This window comes from Dasypus novemcinctus, chromosome 14 (assembly GCF_030445035.2).
Source record: "Dasypus novemcinctus isolate mDasNov1 chromosome 14, mDasNov1.1.hap2, whole genome shotgun sequence".
NCBI lineage: Eukaryota > Metazoa > Chordata > Mammalia > Cingulata > Dasypodidae > Dasypus > Dasypus novemcinctus.
Window position 1 is genome coordinate 8,039,176 of NC_080686.1, and position 20,617 is coordinate 8,059,792.

Genomic DNA, 20,617 nt, shown 5'->3' on the forward strand with positions numbered 1-20,617 from the left:
CTCCAGGCCGCCGCGGGGCGCGCCGAGCAGGAAGCGCCCGCTCCCGCCTGGTGCCCGCGCGCCCCTTCCCCTCTCGCCCTCCGGCTGCGCCGCCGAGCTGGTGCCCAGAGTCCGCGATGCAGGGCCCGGCTGGGTGAAGTGGACCCCCAGCACGAGCGGCAGGGAAGGCCAGGAAGGAAGGGCGCGCAGGAGGGGCAGGCGCGGGGGGCGCAGCTCCGGGCGCAGGCTCCTCTGCACGTCCTGGCCCTGCCGGCTCGGGTCCCCACCCCAGCCTCCGCCGACCGCTGGGGAGCTCAGGCTGCATCGCGGGGGGTTTCTCTGGGGTGCAAAGGGAGCCCCCCTGGCGGCCCCGCCTGCCCGAGTCCTCCCCTCCTCCTCCCACCCGTTCCTGCCTGGCCCAGTCAGGAGCTGACCACCACGTGTTGGTGCATTTATTGGGGCTCGGTTGGGGGGACCTGTGCAGGATCACACCACCAGCTGAAGGAGCGCGGCCCCAAGTCAGTGCTCCCCGTCCAGGGCGCAGAGCCGCAGGGGGCAGAAGCCCGACAGGGGGCTGCCTACGAAGGGGGGTGGGCGTGTCGAGGCCCCTCCTCCACCGAGTGCCCGTCGGAACCCGCTCAAGGGGCGGTGGTGATCCCTGGTGTAGGTAAAGAAACCTCTTCTTCTTCATTCTTGTGAATTTCTAGTGTTACCTCCTACTATAAGAACATTGTCTCCAGGAAGTGAAAAATTTATAAATTAATTAGAAGTTCAAAGCTTTTTTCACATTGAGAAACCGACCTATGTTCCTGAAAGGCTTTCCATCAGGGGATCTGACCCATCCCCAGCGCCTTCTCCTTAAAGCCACACCTACAAGGTGCAATCAGGTGTCTGAGGAGCTGGACTGCCTGTCACTGTCTGGAGGGTCAAGCAGTCTCTGCCTCTCTGACACCGTCTAGGTATAAAGAGGAGGAAAACAGAAACTTATTCAGAGGACTACTGAGAGGTTTGGGTGGGGACAAATTAAGAGCTCAGAATAGTACCTGTGCTCCCTTTTAGCTCTTATGGTCTATGCTGGTTTTTAAGAACTCTGTGAGCAAGTTTCAAAATATTGATTTGCCATGATAGTCTCTGCTCAAATCATTTTGCCACAATTCTTACTTCAAAGCTGCCATTTGTGGAGTTCACTCATGTTTTTCCATCTTCCGCTTTGTAGAAGTCACAAAGCAAAATCAAATTACTTGACCTCCTTACTGCCATTGTTGTAGAGGTGGAGAGAGGTTCGAGAGAGGCTCAATTATTTGCATATAGAAAGGCCAGGACTCAGGAATAATTTATTTATGACCAGTCGGACTCTGGAGCTTTCTGTTCAAAACCTAAGCCCTGAATAGAGTTTTGGGTCCTTTTTATACAGACGCTATAAGGGTGGGGAGTCAAATGGGGCTTTTATGAAAGAAAACAACTTTTATTTGTTAGGTAAGTGTGGTTTTGAATGAACATATCCCCCACATTCCAGACAAACTTGAACTAACATATTCCCCACATTCTAGGTAAGCTTGAATTAACATCTCACCCACATTCTGTCTGGATACAACTTTGAATACACACTCAGTCTTACATCCTTTCTGAACATTCAAAACCTATAGGGTCTATATCACTTACCTAGATTTCTAGAGACTAGGCACACTTGGATATCGAATTAGATAATTTTGAATTCTTGCATAGGCTATATTATATCCCCCCTTTGAAGCCAAGCTTAAGCTATTAAGCTTCAGCATTACTATTGTCTGAGTCTTTCTGGACTGGTATGTATATAGAATCATGAGATGGGCAGCTGTTTGCATTTTTACTAAACCAGTTATTAGGGTGCACATTCTGTTTATGGTGGAGAGGAGGCAAGGATGTATGGTGCATCCTCCTATGAGGAAGGCAATTATTCCCAGTGGAACCTTGAAATTGTTTGCTATTGACTGCCAGCTTTCAAAGGGATTACTAAAATTCCAACCATTCCAGGTATGCACTGAAACAGGAGCAATTTTTACCATTTTGCTTGTAATTTCATCAATAACTTTTCCAGTGCTGTCTAGCTGAAGACAGCAGTTTGATACATGAATTTTCCACAGACTACCCTCGTACATGTTAGGTTTCCAACAGATATAGAGGATTTATGAGGTGGGTGGCTATTCATCGTTTTAGTTGATTATCCCATCTATCAACTTCCCAGTGAGGGCCCAAAGACAAAGTTCCTGGGTAACATCCGGGGTTTATCCTGTTTTCAGAAGAAGTTCTCATCCTGGACAGTAGAATCCTGGGGGTGGGGGCCCCCAGCAATCATCCTGGGGGTTACTGGTGTTTACATGGATTTCTTGCTAAGCCCCAGATCCATCTATTAATTTTATTTTACCCTTAGAGAGTTTACACCTTTAGTCTTAAAGGGGTGCTGAAGGGAGATGATCTCTTTTTTGTAACTACTTCCTGCTGGCCATGGCTTGTAGTCCTTACCTAACAAGGTGTGTAATCTTTCTTATTTTATTTTGAATGGAGGAAGATGGATCTGGCTTTCTGTATGAAGCTGGATGAAGTTTTCATATGGTTAATAAGATGTTCATTCTGAAAATAAAATAAAATTTTCGAATACCTGTATTTTAAAAGAGGACATTGGATTTCAGAGATAGAAAAGGTTAGGTGCCTATAAAGATGGCACCCTTTTCAAAAGTTGGTGGGGAACAGTATATTGTATTTGTTAAGTTATTTATCTTCAAAGAGAAATTGTAATAGATAATGGTATTAGACACTTAACTTTGTTTTGAAGATGCATTCCAGGCTGTTTAATGATTTGGCACTCACGTGCTTCATCAGGTGCTTCTGGTGAACTGGTACCTTTTGGGCAGTTGGTTTCCACAAAGGATTAGTGCACCAAGTTGGAAATTCCCTTAGTTTTAGCTGTGGGAGTGATCAGAACTACAGAGTAAAGTTTGTTACATTTTGGTTTTAATTGAATAATTCCTGGTAATTTTGGCCGTTCAGTAGTGACCCATCACTAGCAAGCGAGCCTCATTTTGCTACACAGTAGAGTACAGTAGAGTGGTAGGGTGGCTGAGCCTGGCACCAATTAACCGGCTCCCTGCAAGCCACTGGTGGCTCCATTGTTTTTAGCTAAGACCGCCACCTTATTTTATAGACATGCTTATTAACTATTTAGAAAATGAAGTTGTCAGAAATTTAACATGTCTAATGTACTTTTGTACCGGATCCAGAATAGAAAAGATAACATTATAATTGTTAGACATATATTTAGAACAGGATAAAAGTACAGCACTTAATATTAATTAACATATTACTTAATGCATAAGGATTCTGAGTTGCAATTAATAGTTTTAAGTTTCAGGTTTATAATACTTTACATATTATCTCTCCATGGGAGCAGGCCATAATACCAATTGTGTTTAAGTTTTATTTACAGTATTCTGGTAATCATGGCTCCACTTAGTATGTTCTTCACACAGTGAGCAAGTCACAGCATCAATGATCCTAGAGAGAGGCAGTTTCCAGTATTTTACTGGCCTGGTGCACAGTGCTCTCAGGCACTATGGAACAGCATCAGTCTGGAGGCAATATCTATTGTACATTTGGCTGTACTGAGCCATCATTGGCTGCTGCAGGAGCTTGAAACTGCAGCGTAGTTTCCGTCAACTTCAGGAGCACAACCAGAGGCATGATGTAGCAAATATTTCTATTTGAGGGATCAGTGGCCAGCCATGCCAATAACTCACATGGAGAGGCAACCTGTAATGTATTCATGGCCTAGTTTGAATGCCCAAGAAAGTTTGACAATATTAAAGTTTATCCCTTGATTTTATATATATTTTTAAATGTTTTTAATGCAACACATTATATATCAAATGACTTTGTTTATTTTTTACCCTTTTACCATGAAGATATTAGCAGGCATTTTACTTTAGTAATAGAGGGGGAAAAAAACTATTTTTCATTGTTAAAATGAAAATGGAAGATTCCTAATGGAATCAAGGTAATTTTCCATTACCATTTACTTAAATATGCACCTTGCAGTGACTTTCAGACAGATTTTATCACCACGAAGTTACTTTTTTGCCCGATTTTAGTTAACAATGGCTTTTAGGACTAGAACCATTTAAGTGTTTCAGTTTGAAAGATATTTTTGCAAACTTTTTACAATTGACTACAATTATAGACTGGCAAATTTACTCCAGATTATAATTAGCAACCAATGGAATTTACCCCATGCATTTAAAAGAGAGAGCAAGCAGTTTTACACTTAATTTAAATTCATTAAACATGAGCTTACAATTCCCATTATTTTACAGATTCAACACATACGATGTTAACTTATCAACTTGGTATTTTATAAACCTAAGAGATACAGTGTTTACTCATTAACCTGGTATTTTATAAACCTAAGAGATAATACTTAAGCTAAACAAGTTGAAATTGTTATTAATTAAACAAAGAATATTATTTTCTTTTTTTACAGGTGCTTAAAAACTTTTGATAATTCTAAAACTGAATAATTTCAAAAGCATACTAACTTTTAGGCTTTGGAATATAAAGCAATTATTTAACCTGTTTTAATTATAACAATAAGGATTTCATAGCTTTTTAACAGTTCTGTATTTAGATTTTATAGGACTTTTTATACTGTTTAGTTTAATTTAGTTTTTAGAAATATATATATTACTTGAATACCTGATATTTAACCTTAATAAATTGAGCAATTAGGCAGACATTAATAGTTTGATGCAGAAATACCATTTAGTTATTAAAACCCCTTTATCTTTGCTGGTTAATTCAAAATATAGTTCCCTCACTGACTTTCCTAGTTACATTGCTGTTTGGAGGGAACCTGACAAGCACTTGGGTTTTTGTTTAGACTGGAAAGAAACCAGGTAGCTTTTACTAATTATTTTTTGAGACAGCCTGAACAATGGGAGAGTTGCTTAGTAAGTTGCTTAGTAAGGAAGAGTATTGCTTTTTCTGGAAAACCTGGCAACAGTTATTTATGATTTCTTGTGGAAATGGCCAATCAGAATTAAATTATATTATTTTAAAGGTTAAGGAAAAAGCCAGTTTTTCCTTTAAAAGGGTAAAGAGGAATTGAGAAGACCAAAAATATTTAGAATGGCATGAAAGTGATATGCATAAACCCTTTTTCTACTAATTTTAACTATAAGTTTTTAAAGTTATTTATTAAGTTGAATTGCTAAGGGGTGGAACTATAAGCTACCATCACAGTAGTAGAAGACCAGGGGTGAAATTAGTTATAAAATAACTATAGGATAAATTTAAGTAATAACCACCACTATCACAATAAGCACTAGATAAACCTGAAGTAGCCACAAACAGAGGCAAGTCAATTCAATATCACTATTACAATAACTGAAATCTAGCCTACATTTAGTCCATTGTAATAGTGATGTGGGCTATGGGTGGAAGGCTCTTTGTCTCTTCAGAAATAACTAAGCTGTTTGACTTGTGTCTCTTCAGAAATAACTAAGTTGTTTGACTTGTGGGTGTGGAACGGTAAGAGGCTGCAGTCCTGCCCTTAGGGACAGTGACAGCAGGCTCCAGTCCCAGGAAATGTTTAACAAAGCAAGGGCTATAAACTTTAAGTATTTAGGGGAAATGCAAAAACCAAGGCTTATCTAAAATGTCTGGAGTCCTTGCTAAAAGCTTACCTAAGATGTGAAAGAGATATATGCTAATTGAAGCCTATTGAGAACTGAAACAAAGGGACCATTTGGCCTTTCCTCTCTGTATAAAAGACGTTTGAAAATCTTGTTCAGGGCTCGGGATTCAAACAGAAAGCTCCCGAGTCGGGCCGGCCGTCAATAAACCATTTTTCCTTCTCAAAATCATTCCTGAGTCCTGGCCTCTCTATACTCGAATAATTGAACTTCTCTTAAATTCCACAACATTAATGGCAACCACGGAGGGATAATAAATGAAGGCCAGAGACGGTAGCATTTTGCTGCCCCTTCCAAATCCCCGAGGAAGCCGGGAGGACTCGGGTGAACCCCAAATCTGGGTGCCCCTGGATTAAATTTAATCCAGAAAAGATGTGGGCTCCGCCAGAATCTTCCCGACAAAATCAAGGGGCAATGGAAGGTCTGAAGAGAAAGATTCTGGGAACGAAAAAGAGCTCCGAACAGGGAAGAAGGTAAGACTCCCCGGGTGAGCAGAGTCTGGAAGGCCCTAGCTTTAATTGCTAGGAAGGGGAGGCTGATCACCTCCCGAGAGAACCCTAGTAGCCCCAGAAGGCTGGGGGGAAGCCGTTCTCTCTAGGCTTGGGAAAAGGAGGAAAACCGGGGAAAAGCCCTGGTGTTTTGGGTTTGTCTAACTGCATGTTAGAATCTGGTACTGGTCTTATATCCACTAAAGGAGTGGAGTCTCGATTTTAATAGGAAGGGTATTTATAGGTTCGAGTCCTAATATCCTGGAAATTGGTCTAGATTAAGGAAAACAAAACTTGGTTACAGGAAAATGGATCGGCTTGTGGAGCTTGGTCTGGGTGTAAAGTTTAAACAGTGGAAAAGTCTAGCTGAAATCTTTTGTTATGGTGCTAATTTGTGAATGAATTTGCTTTATACCAAATGTTAAGTGTTCTGAGGTTTGTGATGGCTGTGGGGGCAGCCGTGGTGAAAATAAATATATAAACTTGTGAGTCAGATTAGTGACCTTTGTGCTTCTGTCTGTGTCAGCTCAATGTTAGTGTTGGAGTTGTGTCCTTACATGAAGTAGAATTACAGCTGAGCTGGAGCCCTCCCTTGCCATTGGCAAGGGGGTGAAATGATTCTGGGGCAAAAGCTGAGGAGTCTAGATGTTTGTGCATGTTCTGGTGTCTTGTCTCTGGTCTGGCCCTTTGCCGGGGCTTGGAGGCCATCTGTGTCCGCGCCACGCACCCAAGTTTGTTGGGAATGTCCCAGTCGGGGCGGCTGGGTCCCTGGGAGAGTTGCCAAATTTGAGTAGGTTCTGTCTGCCCATTTTGGCTGAAAGCTGGAAAGGGGGGAGCGGCTTGCCCCTTTCCAGTGAGTCCACCCTTCTATTCATAAGCCGCATTCCTGTTTGTTGTGCACCCGACTGCCTGGAAGGGGGGGAAGTGAAGGAGGTGAAAAGCAGAATCAGAATAAATGCAGTAAATTTCCCTCCTTAGGGTGTCAAAGCCAAAATACGTTTGCATTCTGCTCAGGTTCTTAGAAGGTATTGTAGTAACCTTAAGTGAGAGAATGTGTTCTGTGAAGGTAAAATCTGTCTTAAGGGTATAAATATAAAGGTTTTACAAAGCATTGTTTAAGGTATTTAAGTGGCTAATTGCAGAAAGTCATTATTTAACAAAACTGAATTGATAATAATAATAATAAAAGGCAATTTTATAACAAACTTATTCGGCAGCCAATCTCCCCTGCCAACTTGCTTCCAAAAAAACTGTTTCTGGTATTACATGCTACTAAGTATTTAAAGTGAAAAAAAAAAATTCATTATTTTAACAAACTTGTTTAGTATTAATGGCAATTATATGTTGTAAGAAGTTTGCCTGGTAACTTAGTATGTGGGATATATGGAGTGGGTTTTTATTGTTAAGGTAACAGAAGGTGATTTTGTCCTAAGATAAAATGATTGATTATTGGGAAGAGTAGAGTGTGGGACAGAACCTGAATGAATACTGAAAGTGTAGAAGGTTTGTGGAAGGGAAATTTTTATGATTAAATTGAGTAAGATCAATATACAAAGAAAATATTTTATCAATAGCTTCTTGTGCTTTAACCTCATCATATCCTCAATGTTTGAAGAAGAGTTCTTTTAAAAGAACATTTTATGTTCTAGAAATCAAATCCTGAAAAGTAGCCTTTTATTTCAAACTAACTGCAAGAGATTTATTCTTTCACTTTAAAGGAAAAATTAAAGTAATGGTTAAGTTCATTTAATATGTTATAAGTTGAATGAAAGGTATTTAAAGGTGTTATAAAATTAATAGTTTTTTTAAAAATTAATAAAAACTGTAACTAAGAGTTAAAATCATTTATAAATGCATTTATATTGTAAAACAGTGGAAAGACAATAACTGAGATTATAGCTGGGTGAATTTAGCCTGAAACTATTATTTAAGTGTAAATTCTACACTAACCTTTCCTTTGTTTATGGTTACTTCAAGCCTAACCTCACCCTTTGCCTTTGCCTACGGTTATTTCATAATTGAGAAGAGCTGGGACATCACTGTCTCCTCTCCTGGTATTAGTAACCCTTTCTCTCACGAATTCAAGTGTAAACTAAATAAATTGCTGCCTGATAGAATAAGGTTAAATGGCCACTGGAGTTTTATTATCTCCAAAATCAAAAAGGGGGGTGGAGGGGGAGAAGTCTCCTGCCTTGACGGTCAGTGTTCCTAAGAGTGGCAATTCATGAGAGAAAGCAGTCTGTCTCCCTGAGGCTTCAAATAGCCTCAGTAAATATATATAAAACTAATCTTGTTGCTTATCCAAAATTCTGCTAATTTCAAGGTAAAATATAAAGTTCTAAAACAATGGTGCTAAGGCATTGAGAACATTTTGGTTATTACAATCCATTAAGTAAGAAAGAAAATTCTTGTGGTAAACTGCATGGTCATAGTGCAAATTAAGAAGAGTTTCAAAAGTCTTTGAAAAGTTTAAAGTAACTAAAGTCATGTTGTTGTGTCAAACTATTCATGTCTGCCTATTTGCTCAAATTGTTAAAAATTAAATATGCAGTTATATTTATAAATATTCTTAAAGCCCAAATTGAACTAAGCAGGATGGAAAAGTCATAGAAATCTGATTATGGAAACAATTGGGAAAGGGCCTCCTCTTTGCAAGAGCTTTTAAGGCAAGACTAGGTGTGGCAGATTAAACCTATCTACTAGGCTAGGGAATTAAGAATCAGTTTGCCTGGTAATTTCCCAATTTAAACCTTTGTCAGCCATAAATTGAAGAAAAAAAAAAACCCAAAGATTAGGTTAATTTTCACATAAGAAAAATGTTGATGTAACCCGGCGGCCTGCTGCCTCAGTCTCCCACTCCCGGGTTGGACAGCAGTGGAGGAGACCAGTTTAGGCCAGTCCTATGGGCAGTGGAAGGATGCCCAAGAAGGAGCTAACTAAGTCGGTGCCATTTCAGCACTAAATTCTATTCCTTATTTGAAAAAGAGGGGAGCAGGTAAAAACTAAAATGGTTGGAATGTGATAGAAGAAGCAGTTAAATCAAACTTTTGCGTGGGAAAGTTAAATCTCAGATAAGCTGTAACTTCTGAAGTATCCAATCTATGGAAAAACAGGAAGAGCTTGCATGCTAGGCTTAGGGGTATAAATTGTGTCATTTTTCTTTGTTCGGGGGCACCAGCCATATCTGGCTCTGCGCCCCTTCTTGCAAGATTGAGAATAAAGTATTTTCTTCTCCACAATCTGGTGAGCCTTATTTTCTTCCAGAAGATTTCTTTCCAACAAAATAAGGTAATTAGTGGCTCTATTAACAAATTTCAGTAAGTAAAGGAAAGTCCATAAAAACTATGGAGATCTTTCCTAGGTTATGATTTTTAAAAAATTAAGTAATTGTGTAATGTGTTTTAAAACCTGGTAGTCAGTATGCTTTTAATTTAATAATTTTGATAACTTAAAGAAAAGAAGTTTTTAGCTTCCTGTAAGGGAAAAAGAGAACATTCCTTGCATAAACTATTATGGTTTCAATTTTATTTAACTTGAGTGTAATCTCCCATAGTTAATTTATAAACTAAATTAACATATGTACAAAATCTTTACAGTAATGAAAATTGTAAGTGAAAATTGTAAGTTCACATTGGTGAAATTAGGCTAAAGGGAAAAGATTGTAGATATGCTCTCTTAAATAGAGAGTAAATTTCTTTCATTGGTAATTGTAATTTAGTAAGTTTATTTAAACATGAGGTGTCTAGTCAATGTGGTTATAGTCAATTATAAAGAGTTTGTAAAACATCTTCCAAACTGAAAATGTTTAAATAATTCTAGTTGTAGAAGTCATTGTTAACTAAAGAAACTTAGATTGGTATTGGTAGCAGAAATAACTTCATGATAATAAACCTGTCTGAAGGCCACTGCAAAATACACATTTAAGTAAATGGTAATAAAAAGTTGTCTTGATTCTATTGGAAAAATTGTTTTCATTCTAACAATGAAAAATAATATTTTTCCTCTATTACTAAAGTAAAGCACCTACTGTTATCTTCATAGTAAAATTGTGTAAGTAAATAGTCATTTGATATATGTATTGCGTTAAGTTGTTTAAAATATATATAAAACAAGGAATAAACTTTAACATTGTCAAACTCTTGTGCATTCGAACCAGGCCTTGTATACATTACAGGTGGCCTCTCCATGTGAGTTATTGGCTAGGCTGGTCACTGACCCCTCAATTAAAAATATGTGCTATATCAGTCTCTGGTTCTGCTCCTGAAGTCGATGGAAACTATATTGCAGTTTCAAGCTCCTGCAGCCAATAATGACTCGGTACAGCCAAGTGTACAATGGATATCGCTTCCAGACTGGCACTGTTCCATGGTGCCAGAGAGCGCTATGCACCAGGCTAGTAGAATACTGGAAAATCTCTCTAAGATGAAGGATGCTGCAACTTGCTCACTGCGTTGAAGAACATGCTAAGTGGAGCCATGATACCAGGAGACTGTAAGTAAAACTTAAACACAATTGGCATTATGGCCTGCTCTCATGGAGAGATAACATGTAAAGTATTACAAACCTGAAACTCAAAACTAATAATGGCAACTCTGAATCCTTATGCATTAAGTAATACATTAGTTAATATTAAGTGCTGTACTTTTATCCTGTACTAAATATATGCCTAATAATTGTAATGTTATCTTTTCTATTTTGGATCAAGTGCAGAAGTATATTAGACATGTTAAATTCCTGGTAAAATCATTTTCTAAACAGTTAATAACATGTCTATAGAATAAGGTGGCAGTCTCAGCCAGTCTCAAGTTAGCAAAAGTGAGGCTTGCTTGCTGATGGTGAGTCACCTATTGAACAAGTCAAAATTGCTAGAAATTGTACAATGAAAACCAAGGTGTAAAAATCTTTATTCTGTAGTTCTGATCACTCCCACAGGTGAAAACTAAGAGTATTTCCAAATTAGTGTTCTAATCCTGAGTGAAGCCAGTTGCCCAAGGAGTGCCAGTTCACCAGGAGCATCTGACAAAGCAAATGAGTGTCGATCATTGAACAGCTTGGAATGTGTCTTCAGACAAAGCTAAGTGTCTGTTGCAATTTCTCTCTAAAGATGGATAACTTAAAAAAGAGCGTATATGCTGTTCCCACCAGCTTTTGGGGAATGCCATCTTTATAGGCATCTAATCTTGTCTATCTCTGTAATCCAATGTGTCCTCTTTTAAAAACGGGTATTCCAAATTTTTAATTAAGTTTGTTTCTTTCAGAGTGAACATCTTATTAACCATATGAAAACTTCATCCAACTTCGTACAGAATGCCAGATCCATCTTCCTCCAGTTAGAATAAATTAAAGAGTTTTTACACCTTATTAGGCAATGACTACAGCCCATGGCCAGCAGGAAGCAGTTACAGAAAAGAGATCGTCTCCCTTCAGCACCCCTTTTAAATTAAAGGTGTAAACTCTTTAAGAGTAAAATAAAAGTAATAGATGGATCTGGAACCTGACTGGAAATCCACGTGAGTGCCAGTGGCAACAGAATAACTGCAGGAGGCCCCTGCCCAAGATTCTGCTGTCCAGAATGAAAAGCTCTAAACTTCTAAAAACAGTCCTGATGCTGTACTAAAGACTGATAAATAATCAATCAAAACAACAAACAGCCATCCACCTCATAGCTCCAACAATAATTATGCCAAAGCTTAGCAAGTTAATCTTTGGCAGAAAGGGGGGAATGATGTGGGCTATGGGTGGAAGGCTCTTTGTCTCTTCAGAAATAACTAAGCTGTTTGACTTGTGTCTCTTCAGAAATAACTAAGTTGTTTGACTTGTGGGTGTGGAACGGTAAGAGGCTGCAGTCCTGCCCTTAGGGACAGTGACAGCAGGCTCCAGTCCCAGGAAATGTTTAACAAAGCAAGGGCTATAAACTTTAAGTATTTAGGGGAAATGCAAAAACCAAGGCTTATCTAAAATGTCTGGAGTCCTTGCTAAAAGCTTACCTAAGATGTGAAAGAGATATATGCTAATTGAAGCCTATTGAGAACTGAAACAAAGGGACCATTTGGCCTTTCCTCTCTGTATAAAAGACGTTTGAAAATCTTGTTCAGGGCTCGGGATTCAAACAGAAAGCTCCCGAGTCGGGCCGGCCGTCAATAAACCATTTTTCCTTCTCAAAATCATTCCTGAGTCCTGGCCTCTCTATACTCGAATAATTGAACTTCTCTTAAATTCCACAACAATAGCTTTACTCATAAATTTTTATATATATATATATATATATATATATATATATATATATATAAAGGCAGTTATATAATGATTTTAATTCTTATAGTTCTTAGTATATTTTACTTTAAGATGAATTGGATACCTTTATTAATTAAGTTACAAGAACTTTATTAGTAACAACCCTGTGAAACTTTCCTGTTTTTTTTTTTTTCAGTAACTGAACAAATTTCATCTGTGGGTTATGAATTTAATTCATCAGTAAGACAGTATTAGCATTTAAAGATTGTTAATTTTTTTTCAAATTTTAAGGAGACATGGCATGAGGTCTATGGGTTTTCAGATTTATCTGTTTATTTTCTGCAGTATCTCATGACCCTTACTGCTGACTGCTCCCAGCCAAACCATTAAGAGGGTTATCAAGTGATTAGAGGTTTATTGTTTTCAACCAATAGCCTCTTTCCCTTAAACCAAGGCATTTTACCAGTTTACAGCTTTAAGCATTTCAAAGCATTTCTACATAGACTTATAAAGAGAGATTTCCTTTACCTCCCCCCTTCCAGGTAGATCAGTGATTTGATAGGAATGTGGCTTATGAGTAGAAGGCATGGGTTCACTGAAAGGGGCAAGCCGCTCCCCCTTCCCAGCTCTCTGCTTTTGTTATGAATCCTCCTAAAGGGAGGAGGGGAGATAAGGTGAAGGTAGCAAGTTCCAAGCTACTAAAATGACTTGAAAGAACTTTTCAAATTTTGTGCCTTTCCCAGGGACCCCCACCATGGCAAGGCTATTATTTAAGTTACTGACTCCATCAGCTATCCTGACTGGACCAGTTCCAATAAACAGGTGCGTGGTACTGACACCAACACAGACAATCCCCAAGCTCCCTGAGTTCCCCGAGCTCCAGCAAATGGGGCAGACCCAGAGAGGCAAGACAGCAGAGCATGAAACTTATCAATCTGACTTACAAGTTTTATATTTTCCTCAGCACAGCTTCCATGCAGCCACTGCAAACTTTAGAAAGAGAGAACACTTAACATTATCATCTAAACAGGATCTCCTGCTTACATTTGATGTCTATAAAGTGAATTCATCTGCAATTCAGCACCAAAACAAAAGGACCCCAGCTCAACCTTATATTCAGATCAAATCAAGCCTCACTGCAAAGCTGATCCATTTTGCTGTAACCAAGATTTTCTAAATCCAGACCAATTTCCAGGACATTAGGACCCAAACCTATAAAAATCCTTTCCTATTATAAGCAAGCCTTCACTACCCCAGTGGAGACAAGACCAGAACAAGATACTAACATGCAGTTAGGCAAACCCAAATACCAGGCTTTTTCCTTTTTTTCTTTCTTCCTGACCTGGAGGAGATGGCTTCCCCCCAAATTTCTGGAGGTAGTGGGGTCTCCTGGGAAGTGATTGAGCTCCCATCCTAGCAATTAAAGCTAGGGTTTTTCCCTGACAGTATGCCCCCTGGGAAGTCCTACCTTCTTCCATGTTTGGAGTCTTTCTGTTTCCCAGAATTTTTTTCAGACCTCCCATTGTTATAGATCAGTGATATTGACCAGACTCAGACTTTGAATAAAGTTCCAATTGAGAGCTTTATTAGCCGTGCAGCGGCTGCCTCATCCTACACAGAGAGAGCAGCCCCGGGTTGCAGGGGAAGTTTGTTTATATAGGCCTTTAGGTTCAGGGTGGGGGGGGCAGGCAATAACTCAGCAAGCAAGCACGTTCAGAAGCAGATGTTTGTGGTTAATTAAGTGCTGGGGATTCTATCAGGAGACAAGCGGTTGGAGAGTTCTTGTTATTTACAAGAGTATGGGTCAGGTTGGTCTTTTGGCAGGGGCTGACGAGATTTTCTATAGGAGGAGGCTCTGAGATAAGGTTTTACAGTGAAGCAAGCTTGTTACAGAAGCAAGATATATGCGGTTAGGGGGCTGTGGAATTTTCCTCTTGGGTGGGGGTCGTCACAGGCTTCTACATCTCCACACCATTGCCCTCAGTTTTCTTCCGGAAGATTCTGGTGGAGCCCACATCTTTTCTGGATTAAATGTAATCCAGGGGAGCGCAGATTGGGGTTCACCTGAGTTCTCCTGGCTTCCTCAGGGATCCAGAAGGGGTAGCAAAATGCTACCTTCTCTGACCTTCATTTGCAAATCCTGGATGAGCCCCCAAATATTGTAGACATCTAGAGAGGTTTGAGAGAAGTTCAATTATTTGCATATAGAAAGGCCAGGTCTCAGGAATAATTTTGGGAAGGAAAAGTTATTTATGTCCAGCTGGACTCAGAAGCTTTCTGTTCAAAACCCAAGCCCTGAATAGAGTTTTTGGTTCTTTTTATACAGATAATATAAGGGTGGAGAGACAAATGGGGCTTTTATGAAAGAAAATGACTCAAGTGTTTGAGTACCAGATAGTTTTTTTTAAAAAAAGATTTATTTATTTATTTATTTCTCTCCCCTCCCCCCCCCCCACCCCAGTTGTCTGTCCTCTCTGTCTATTTGCTGTGTCTTCTTTGTCTGCTTCTATTGTTGTCAGCAGCATGGGAATCTGTGTTTCTTTTTGTTGCATCATCTTGTTGTGTCAGCTCTCCGTGTGTGCGATGCCATTCCTGGGCAGGCTGCACTTTCTTTTGCACTGGGCGGCTCTCCTTATGGGGCACACTCCTTGCGTGTGGGGCTCCCCTATGCGGGGACACCCCTGCATGGTATGGAACTCCTTATGCGCATCAGCACTGTGTATGGGCCAGTTGCACATGGGTCAAGGAGGCCCTGGGCTTGAACCGCCGACCTCCCATGTGGTAGACGGATGCCCTAACCACTGGATCAAGTCCACCGCCAGATAGGTTTTTAATTAACATATTCCCCACATTCCAGGCAAGCTTGAGCTAACATATTCCCCACATTCCAGGTAAGCTTGAATTAACATCTCACCCATATTCTGTCTGGATGCAACTTTGAATAAACGTTCAGTCTTACATCCTTTCTGAACATTCAAAGCCTATAGGGCCTGTATCACTTAACTGGATTTCTAGAGACTAGGCACACTTGGATACAGAATTAGCTAATTTTAAATTCATGCACAGGCTATATTACTATAGGTGCATAGAAATAGACTGGCAATTTCCAGTGGAAAGCAGCTGGGAGAATGAAAATGAATCATTTAACTTGAAAATTACTTATAAAAACCTGCATATGTAGCAGATTGTTGCAATAGGAATATTTTGGGCTCACAACCCAGGGCCAAAGAGTCAAAACCTATCCTTCTAGCCTTGGTCCTTACCTCTGCACTCCTGAGTTTTAACTGTGTATGCTAGGATACCAAGATAATGCGCTTAGCATTCCTTTGACTTGGTCACTTCTAAGGAAAACAAAGTAAAATATGCCTCTCAATATCAATAATTCTCAAATGATATGGCAGCTTATTCTGTGTTAGATTAAATGACAAATTAGATTTGCCCCACTGTTCAGTGTTCACAGATACCCTTCAGTTTTCCACTTGCAGCCTAGGACCGTGGTACTTGAAAAAAGCCCTTTAATAGACTGTGACTTAACCCAACTTTAGATTCTGGTGTTCAGTATTTCTGCAATTGAATTTGGAAACAAAGGCAAGGCATGTCATCTTAAAGTCTTAAAGTTAAAGTAGTATATGGAGATATACTACTAGAGTTAGAACCTGTTTTGAAATACACAGTAAATTATCTTGACAACATTCCATCTGAGCTAAGAAGCTTCCTTGGTAATATAAAATGCAATACTATAAATTTGTCTCTGCAGATAAATAATCCATATGTTGAATGTGTATGGCCACAAGAAAGGAAAGCCTGATGTGTGTGCCTACAAAGCTGAGTTTCTGTTTTCAGGGCACGTGGACACCTGCCTCCATTGGAAATCTCACCATGGAGGAGAGGTTCTCATTCTCTTTTGCCAGATGGGAGCACACAGGACGCCCACCCAGTACATGCCCATAGAGACCTACAAAAGGTTGAAACACAATGAGACTGAAATTCATTCAGTTTTTCAGGTAAAAGGGCCTTGGTGGTGAAATATTTAGCAAAGAAATTTATTTTGGAATGCCTTCCCATATACTTCTACTTATAGGCTTTCCTCTGTGACTACAAGAAATAGTCAGGGGAAGCTAGGAGGGATGTGGGGATAGAGGGTTGGGGAGCCATAGAGTTCCCATGATCTAGACCCTGGGAGACTGCAAGATCCCACAAAGGACCCAGAGAGGAGGCCACAAAAGTGTGGTCTCCACAGGTCTCCAAGACAGAGGGAAGGAAGGATGTGATGCCAGCTATCATTTTATATACACAAATGTCAAGGTTCTTGTGAGGAAAAAATAGATAAATATAACATAGTCTTGTTTATATGTATGTAGTTTGGAACAAAAGAGAGAATCATTTTTATAACAGGAGTGTTTACCTCTTTAAGATGAGGAGAATAAAAAGAGACATTTCCATTAGTGAAAAAAAGGTATTGAAATGTTCACCCTCCAGGTGTAACAGAGGATAGCTCAACCATCCAAGTCATGCCTGGGGCTTTCTCTCTTGTGAAAATGGAATTGTAAATAACTTTACTAACCCCCTTGATTTGCCTGTGTGAAATTGGAATGATAAATGGTTTTTAGTAACCATCTTGATTTGCTTGAGCTTCCTATGTGTGTGAGTGGTTTCCAAAGAAATTTATTCATTAAATTCTATTAATATGCCCTCCACAGTTCTCCTGTTTGTACTGTTATGCTAAATAGACACTGAGAGGATTTAACAAGGTCTTCATTTAATATGTCTGAATTCATTTTCTCTACATGGTGTTGTACCCTGTCATCTATTGAAACAGATTTCTTTTTAACAGATCTTAGTTTTAAAAAGTCATAGTTACAAGGTTTGCACAAACTGGTGGCTAGTATGTTAGTGCCTTTCTTTTGACTTAAAAGCCTCAACTTCAGGAAGTGGATTTGGCTCAATGGATAGAGCAGGCACCTATCACATGGGAGGTCTAGGGTTCAAACCCAGGACCCCCTGACCCATGTGATGAGGTGGCCTGTGTGCAGTGCCGATGCATGCAAGGAGTGCTGTGCCATGCAGGGGTGTCCACCACATAGGGGAGCCCCATGCACAAGGAGTGCAACCCATAAGGAAAGCTGCCCAGCACAAAAATGTGCAGGCTGCCCAGTGTGGCTCCACACACATGGAGATCTGACATAGCAAGATGATGCAACAAAAAGAGACACAGATTCCCAGTGCCACTGACAAGAATATAAGCAGACACAGAAGAACACACAGCAAATGAACACAGAGAGCAGACAACCGGGGGGGTGGGGAAGAGGAGAGAAATAAATAAAAACTAAATCTTTAAAAAATTTTTAATTTTTTTAAAAAAAAGCCTCAACTTCACTACAGAACAAAGAATGTAGGCCAAAGAAAGCATAATCAGGAAAGTGGATGAGACTCAACCAGTTGGGCTCCTGTCTACCATATGGGAGGCCCTGGGTTTGCTTCCCAGGGCTTCCTTCTGAAGGCAAGCTGGCCCACACCCATGGAGAGTCAATGGCCCACACCCATAAAGAGCCAGTGCAGCAAGATGATGCAACAAAGGGAGACAAGCAGACACAGAAGAACATGCAGTGAATGACACAGAGAGCACACAGCTAGCAAGTGGTTACTTGCAACTAACTGCTACTTGCTACTAACTGCTATTCAATATAAAAACCTGTTTTGAATCCCCTCAAGACAGCATGTGTACTATGGGCAAGGCACCTAGTGTGAATACAGATCCCAACAGAAACTTTGGCTTTAGGAAAATGTCACAAACATTTAAAATAATGGCTTTAATGGTCATTGTAAGCATACAGTAGGGGAAGATTGTGCTTTAATTAAATATGCATAATACCGATATAGGCTATGGGTGGGGGCTGTTTGTCTCTTCATAAATAACCTGAGCTGTGTGTGTCAGACAGTGAGAGCTGCAGCCCTGCCCTTGGTAACCATGGCAATAACTCCAGTCCCAGAAAAACAATTAAGCAATGTAAACTCTATAAACTTTAAATATTCAGGAAGGATGCAAACCAAATATGCTAAAAACTTACATGGAATGTATGAAGTTCATGCTAAAAGCTTACCTAGAATGTGGGGGACATGTGTTAATTCAAACTTATTGAGCACTGAAACAAAGCTCTTCCTCTGTATAAAAAGAACTGGAAAATCTTATTCAGGGCTCAGGTTTCGAATGAGAAGCTCCTGAGCCTGGCCAGTCATAAGTAAGTTATTTTTTCCTTCCCAGAATTATTACTGAGTCCTGGCCTTTCCATACGCAATAATTGAACCTCTCTCAATGTCTATGGCATTTGGGGGCTCATCCAGGATTTGCAAATGAAGGCCAGAGAGGATAGCATTTTGCTACCCCTTCTGGATACTCAAGGAAGCTGGGAGGACTCTGGTGAACCCCAAATCTGGGTGCCCCTGGACTACGTTTGGTCTAGAAAAAGATGTGGTCTCTGCTGGAATCCCCCTGATGAAAACTGGGGACAACAGAAGGTCTGGAAAAATTCTGGGAATGAAAAAAACCTCCAAACATGGATAAAGGTAAGACTCCCCTGGGGGAGCACAGTGTTAGGAAAACTCTAGCTTTAATTGTTAGGAAGGGGGGCCTGATCACCTCCCAAGGAGACCCCCTTACCTCCAGAAATTGGAGGGAAAGCCATCTCCTCCAGTTTTGAAAGGAAAGAGAAAAAAAAAAAAGGAAAAAAGCCTGGTGTTTGGGTTTGGCTAACTGAGTATTAGCATCTGGTTTCAATCTTGCCTCCACTGAGGTAGAGAAGGCTTGATTATGATAGGAAAGGATGTTGATAAGTTTAAGTTAACATCCCGAAAATTGGTCTGAATTTAGAAAATCTTGGTTACAGATAATGGATCGGCTTTGCAGTGAGACTTGATATGAATGTAAAGTAAACAGTGAAAAAGGTTTAACCGGAGTCTTTTGTTTTGGTGCTGGACTGCAGACGAATTCACTTTGTAGACAGCAAGCATAAGCAGGAAATCCTGTTCCAATTTAAATGTTAAGTGTTCTCTCTTTCTAAAGTTTGTAAGGGGCAGCCATGTCAGGAAAAAAAAAAAGAAATTGTAAGTCAAATTAATCGGCTTTGTGCTCTATCTGTGTCTGCCCAGCACTTGTGTTAAATTGTATAATTTTTCAAAAAGATTTATTTTTTATTTATTTCTCTCCCCTTCCCCCCAAACTCCTCCCCCCATTGTCTGCTCTCTGTGTCCATTCACTGTGTGTTCTTCTGTGACCACTTCTGTCTCTGTCCTTATCAGTGGCACTGGGAATCTGTGTTTCTTTTTGTTGTGTCATCTTGCTGTGTCAGCTCTCCATGTGTGCAGTGCCACTCCTGGGCAGGCTGCACTTTCTTTTGCACTGTGTGGCTCTCCTTATGGGGCACACTCCCTGCACATGGGGCTCCCCTACATGGGGGACACCCCTGTGTGGCAAAGCACTCCTTGCATACATCAGCACTGCATATGGGCCAGCTCCACATGGGTCAAGAAGGCCTGGAGTTTGGACTGTGGACCTCCCATGTGGTAGGCAGATGCCCTATCCATTGTGCCAAGTCCACTTCCGAAATTTTGTAATTATTTAAGGAGTAAACTTTGGTTAATTTGGAACTCTCTCACCATTAGCAAAGGAGTGAAATGATTGTAGTTTATAAAGAAAAACCACGGAGTCTGGATGTGTGCTGCGCATGCTCTGCTGTCTTGCTTCTCTGGGTCTGCCCCATTTGCTGGGGCTTGGGGGTCATCCATGTCTATGCCATGCACCCAAGTTTATTAAAATTGGCCCCAGCAAGGATGGCTGATGAAACCAGTAACTTAAATCATAGCCCTGCCAGGGCAGAGGTCCCCTGGGAAAGTGCTGAGCCTAGAAAGTTCTTTTCTAGCCATTTAGCAGCCTGGAACTCATTACCATTACCTTTCCACACTCCTCCATTTAGGAGGATCCATAGCAAAAGTGGAGAGTTGGGAAAGGGGGGAGTGGCTTGCCCCTTTCCAGTGAGTCCATGCCTTCTGTTCATAAGCCACATTCCTATCTAATCACTAATCACACCCGGCTGCCTGGAAGGCGGGGAGGTGATGGGGGGTGGTGAGCAGGGCAAGGATAAATGCAATAAAAATTCCCTCCCTAAGGCATCAAGGGCAAAAATAAATTTGCATAAT

The 20,617-nt window shown here is 40.3% G+C and overlaps 1 long non-coding RNA gene across 1 annotated transcript in view; it reads left to right on the top strand.

The window, feature by feature from the left end:
* The first annotated feature begins 8 nt into the window (after positions 1–8).
* LOC139436393 (uncharacterized) overlaps positions 9–20,617 on the top strand; it is a 37,864-nt gene continuing 17,255 nt past the window's right edge. The window contains exon 1 of the long non-coding RNA XR_011645609.1: positions 9–646. This is a non-coding gene — a long non-coding RNA (uncharacterized lncRNA). The remainder of the gene's footprint in view (positions 647–20,617) is intronic.